Source organism: Vicia villosa, linkage group LG6, assembly GCF_029867415.1.
Source record: "Vicia villosa cultivar HV-30 ecotype Madison, WI linkage group LG6, Vvil1.0, whole genome shotgun sequence".
Classification (NCBI taxonomy): domain Eukaryota; kingdom Viridiplantae; phylum Streptophyta; class Magnoliopsida; order Fabales; family Fabaceae; genus Vicia; species Vicia villosa.
Window position 1 is genome coordinate 28,228,237 of NC_081185.1, and position 6,877 is coordinate 28,235,113.

Consider the following 6,877-nt stretch of genomic DNA (forward strand, 5'->3'; position numbering starts at 1 on the left):
CAGCTCATTAAAAGTGTGCTTAGTTCTATAACTTTGTACTGGATGCATTGTTTTCTTTTTCCTAAAGCAGTTTTGAAGAAAGTGGATACACTTTGCAGAACTTTTCTCTAGACAGGTGGAAGTACAACTAGTCGGAAGAGTCCAGTTTCTTGGGAGACGATTTGCAAGCCAAAGTCGAAAGGAGGTCTCAATATTGTTGAGCCGGATCTGTGGTACCGTATCTTCCTCCTTAAATTACTGTGGAATATCCATGCTAAGTCGGATAGCCTTTGGGTGAGGTGGGTCCATGCTTACTACTTAAAGCATGACAATGTGATGGATCGAATCATTAAGCCTTCGGATTCTGGTATCTTTAAAGCAGTCCTGCAGCAGAGGAAATTAGTGCATAATGAGCAGGCTTTATGGTTGTCTATGACCCAAGGAAGAAAGTTCCATGGCAGAAGATTTTATGCTTATTTGCAGAAGGACATACCAAATGTGATGTGGTGTGATTTGGTGCTCCACAACAAAGCTAGGCCCATAGAAGTTTTTGTGCTATGGATGCTCTGTCATGGTAAGTTACCAACTCGCACAAGATTGTATCGTTGGGGAATGGTCAATGTTACAACTTGTATTTTCTGTGACCATGAAGAGACAATCGACCACTTGTTCTTTGAGTGTGTGCCAATGAAAGGATTTGGATAACCATTCTTGACTGGCTGCGCATACAACATGATCCTGGCAGCTGGACGTGTGAAAGGATTTGGCTGCTGCAGCATTATCATGGTAAAGGATGGAGAGCTAATTTGGTGCGTATGACTCTAGCTGAAACGGTCTATGAGATTTGGCGCTATCGGAATGAGATGTGCTTTGGACAAAATGTAAATAATAGGGACATAGAGGGTAAAATAATCAATGGTATAGTTTATAGAGGGTGGACTAGTCCTAAGCTTAGACAACATATAGCTAACCTTTTATTGCCTCAAGTATAGGTTTGTAGTTTTGTCTTTGCGTGGGCTGGATCCAAGCAATCGCCTTGTATCAGCTTGTTTTTGAATTAATATAATCTTTGATTAAAAAAAATATAACAATGAGAACATTTTCAATATTTTTACTTTATTAATTTTACTATTTTTACTCAATTAATTTTCATTATTTTTACTCTGAATTATTTTTCATTTTTGTTAATATACATTGTTATTTTTTATGACATACAAACTATTAAATTATTGCTAATTTATATCACTATATTTTAAATTATTAATTTAAACTACACTATTTAAAATTAATAATTTAATAAAAACTTATCCGCACATAGTGGGGGGTCTATTTACTTTAAAATTGTTTAATACTAGTTCCACAATTACAAATGTGTTGTGCTGTGGCCGGTTGTAACATTCCTAAACAACAGTAAATGAGTTTAGTCCTTAAGCTGCATTATTTTGACATTTTAATAAATTCTTTCCTTTATTATTATATATTATGAATTCTAATCAATGCTTCATATGGAAACCTTTTTGACATTTTAATCAATTCTTTCCTTTATTACTTGTTCTTAAATTTAAAATATTTTGAACTTATTTTAGTTTAATTTTTTTACAAATTCGTCTACTAATTTAAATTTTTATTTTAGTGGATCACTCTATATACGTCAATTATTTCCTTTATTATTATATATTATGAATTTTAATCAACATGGCTTTTACATGAAACCTTTTTGACATTTTATTCAATTCTTTCCCTTATTATTAGTTATTAAGATTTTTTTAATTTATTTTAGTTTAACTTTTTACAAATTTTTCTACTAATTTAAATTTTCATTTTACTATATCACTCTATATTTTTAGATATGTGTAAGTTTCATAGTCTCTCATTCAACTGCAATCGTACACATAATATAATGTTTTAAAAATTTCAAGGGTTTTATAGATGTATGGAAATTTTTAAAATGTAAATTTGAAAATATTTATATTTTTTCGTCATTGTCAATCGGCAATTTAATAAATTTGACATAATAGTTGTGAGACTTTGAGAATTTGTAATTTCATATTTTTTGTTGTTTATTAAGTAAAAACTTTATTATTAATATTGTAGAAATTGTTCAAAGAATCATTTCTTTTTATTAAGTTGTATTAACTTTCCTATAAATCTTGAATTATAAGAGTAGAAAATTTTTAAAAAAACTAAACTTTGATAAGTCAAGTTTCTAAAGAATATTTCTATACCAATTTGGTCTTGATATATTTAATTTTATTTACAATTTAAATAAAAATTATTTTTTTAATTTACTGTGTTTTCATCTATTAAAGGTCTAATTTTAAAATAGAACGAGGCCTCCAAATTGTTTGGGACGATATCTATTATGAGAAATGTGAACTATTAATATCAACCGTTAGATTTAATTAACGTTTAAGATTTATTGATTCCATATTAAATGCATCTTACTGAATTTTGATCCATTTTGATCAATATTTAAAAATTCCATAAATAAAGTATCTTTTCAAAAAAATATTTTTATTTCTTTAATTATTACTAATATTATAAAAATAAGGGAATCTTTTTGAGAATTATCACGCTTAATATTTAAATGTTATCACAATATTTTTTTATTTTCACTATTATTCTAAATGGAGAATTAAATATAAAAAACACATATTTTGGAATATTATGGCATTATAAGATTTTTTTAAGTGTCTAATATCATTACATTTTAGTTCATTATCAAAAGGACTATTTTTGACAATTAACACTTAATTAAACATGTGCAAAGACGTTTATTTTCTGCAAGGTCTTGACAAGTACATTGATGAACCATGCCACTTGCTCCAACTGCAGCATTGACTTCGTTCCCACAAGTTCGAGAATCACTACACTGTCCTGGCACATTCAAAGTTTTTGGACAAAAGTTGACAACATCGTCTGTATATCCTGCGTCCACACCAGTTAAGAAAACATAATTATAACAAACTCATTTAAATATAATTTAAATTAGTATGTAGGATATATACTTTAAAAAAATATTTATGAAAGCTATTTAGAATTATATAGGTTATAACAATAATAATACTAACTTATGATAGGTGTATACCTATAATAGATGGACGAGATCCCAAAGTGTGGCTCATGAGAGCGAACAAAACACACATCATCAGAAGAATGCTTCCTAACTTTGTCATGATATTATCTTCAAGAAACACAAACTTCTTACTAAAACTCTTAATTTGTTAAGACAATAACAATTAAAATGACACACACAGACATATATATATATATATATATATATATATATATATATATATATATATATATATATATATATATATATATATATATGGAATAAGTTGAGTTTTAATTATAATAAATAATATTATATTAATATTAGAAACATTTAAATATGGAATTAAACTAATTTATTTTATGAAATTTATAAATATAGTATATATATTCACCCAAACAATTCAAAATTTTAAGTTCTTATTAAAGTAAACAAAATAAAATACATTTTTATGAATTTTTTTACTAAATATATATCGTTTTATTTTTCTAAGTATTCAAAAAGCTAGTTAAAATTGTTAATATTTAAAGTATATTAACTTATATATGAAATAAGTTAGAATTTAATTAACATAAATAATATTATATTTATTAAGAAATCACTAAAACATTAAATTAAAAGAATTTTAATAATATATAATAATCACCCAAACAATAGTATATTTAGATTAATGTACTTTTGTTTACTTTTTGTCCATATAAAAAATTTATATTAATTATTTTTTATAAATTGAAAATAAAGATAATCCTTTATTTTAGTTTTTTAGTGGATTTGGTCATGGCTTTTATATCCTTTTCACTATTTAATTAATTTTTAATTCCATGTGGCAGTCTTTATTATTTGGTTGTTAAAAGTTTAAATATAAAAGCTGGAAAATACAAAATGCATCCCTTTACCACTAGGCAACATGCTTTTACCACTAGGCAACTTGCTTTTGGTTGTGAACATTCTTGCATCAAATATTTTAAATTAGTACTATTACATAAATATTTAATAAACACTAATACATATTTATTTTGAAAAATATTTATTATATTTAGTTAACGTTTTATCATGTTTAATAATATTAATTTATTAATTAAATATTTAATTCCTATTTAATAAATTATTAATTATATATTTTTAATTCTATGTTTTAAAAATTTTAAAATTAATTATTATATATTTTTAATTATATGTTTTAAATATTTTAAAATTATTTATTATATTTTAATTATTATTTATTTTTTTCGATTAATATATTTAAATTATTTCAATTGGTTATATATTTCAATTACACTTTGATTTCACACACACACACACACACACACATATATATATATATATATATATATATATATATATATATATATATATATATATATATATATATATATATATATATATATATATATATATATATATATATATATATATATATATATATATATATATATATATATATATATATATATATATATATATAGGGCATATCATATGAGAATGACATATTTATATGAAAATGTGAGAATGAATCTGAACCATTGGATTTTAAATTAAATGGTGGAGATTATGAGTGAATCTTTTTTTTCTCTCTCTTGTAGCTTGAAATAAATGAAGTAGGAGAGAGAAAAAAAAAGATTCACTCATAATCTCCACCATTTATTTTAAAATCCAATGGTTCGGATTCATTCTCATATTCTCATATAAATATGTCATTCTCATATGATATGCCCTATATATATATATATATATATATATATATATATATATATATATATATATATATATATATATATATATATATATATATATATATATATATATATATATATATATATATATATATATATATATGATCGGTCACCATTTTACACTTAATTTCATCATGAATTCGACACATGATCATCATGTTTGGTAACACTTTGTGGTTGTTTTCAAATGTTTTTCTTTCATTTATTTAATTGTAGTTTATTTGTTTGCAATCTGTTTTTGTGCCATTTTTCGTTGTCAATTAGGTGCTTTTGATCTCGTTTGGTAACGATTTCAGGTTGGCTTTGGAATGAAGAAAGATCGCATGTCCATGTGGTACGCAAAAAAGGAAACAATGAACAAAAATGGAGTTAGAGGCAGAGGTTGACACGGTCTGCCCGTGTCACCTGACACGGCCGTGTCAGGCCTCCTGAAGCAAATCCCCCCAAGACCAGAAGCTGACACGGTCTGCCCGTGTCAAGTGACACGGCCGTGTCAGCCTGTGCGGACAGAAATTCTGTAATTTTATGTTGTGATATTTTTAAAGTCCCAGGGGCATTTTTGGTATTCTGCATTGGACCTGAAAACCTAGAGAGGTTAAAAGTAATCTGAAAGAGAAGGAAAATGACACTTTTGGAGATCGTACAATAGAATTCCAGAGAAGAGAAAGATAGCTTCATCAAGGTTTTGGAAGACGAAGAGATTCAACGGTGGACACCATTGAAGATCAGAGTTTTCATTAATCTTTGTAATGTCTAAACTCTTTAAATTGTGTTTCTTGAATACTATGAGAGGCTAAACCCCCCAATGCTAGGGGGTGTCCCTGATTTGATTTGTAATGACTCTGAATATCGTATTGCTTTAATCCTATATTCGTATTATTCAATTTGATTGTTTAACGTTTGTATGCTTTCTTTGTCGGCAAAACAAGCATTGATCTCCGGTTAACAATCTGTAGGACTACGATTGTTAAGGTTTTTAGACAATTAAATCTTATAGTTATCACCTAGGACTAGGGATACCGTAAGGTTATTTGAATATTCTTGATTAATTACAGCTTTGGTTTAATCCTGTGTTTCTAAGGACTTAGGCAATAGGATTGTAAACCAAAAGGTTTTCACTAACGACTTAGGAAAACACCCTTAAGAACAAATAGTTGCATTATATGAACTTGTTAAAGAGATCTTTATTCAGAGGAGTTATAAAGCAAATCATACACCTACCTTGGAATTACTCTAAAAGTTATTAAAAAGTTCATTTTAATTTCAGCTTATTTATTTTTATTCACTTATTTCAATATAACAAAAACACCCATATGCCATTTTGTTTAATTGACTAGTTACAATTATTTATATTTCCTACGCAATCCTCGTGATCAATACTTGGGGTAAAACCCGTTATAACTACACCGGTGAAAATAGTACACTTGCTATTTTACCGATCAAGTTTTTGGCGCCGTTGCCGGGGATTGCCAAAATATAAGTAATTAATAAGTCAATTAAAATTTTGTTGCTCTGAAACTAAAATTTTATTTTTCTGAATTTTTGTTATTTTGATTTGATTTCTATTTGTTCTCCCAACTAATCATTGTCTAATCTTGTATGCGAGATAAGGCCTCAGCAGAATTTCTTTTTGACGCAGAACCAGAAAGATCGTTGCGAGCAAGACTTCGTGAAGTTAAGCAACAAAGACTAGAAGCAAAAAAGAGTTCAACCATAGTTTCAGAATCGGAGGAAGAAGAAATACGTTCCATCCCTACCGAGCAGTCAGATTCAGAATCTGAAACTATGGCAGAGGATCCACCACCTCCTCCAGAGAGACTTTTAGGTGATTATGGGACAGCTAATGCACCGCTTGGAAGAATGACCATAGTAAATCAACCGGTTAACGTGGCACACTTCCAACTACATCCTTCCACTATCCGCCAGTTAGAAAGCAAGCCCTTTGCTGGAAGAATCAACGAAGATGCGAATAAGCATCTACAAAGATTCCTCACCACAACAACATCATTGAAGATAGAAGACCATTCTGAAGAAGCCAAGAGACTCGTGATGTTCCCATTCACTTTATTCGAAGATGCGGAAGAGTGGTTTTACTCACTTCCAGCTGGAA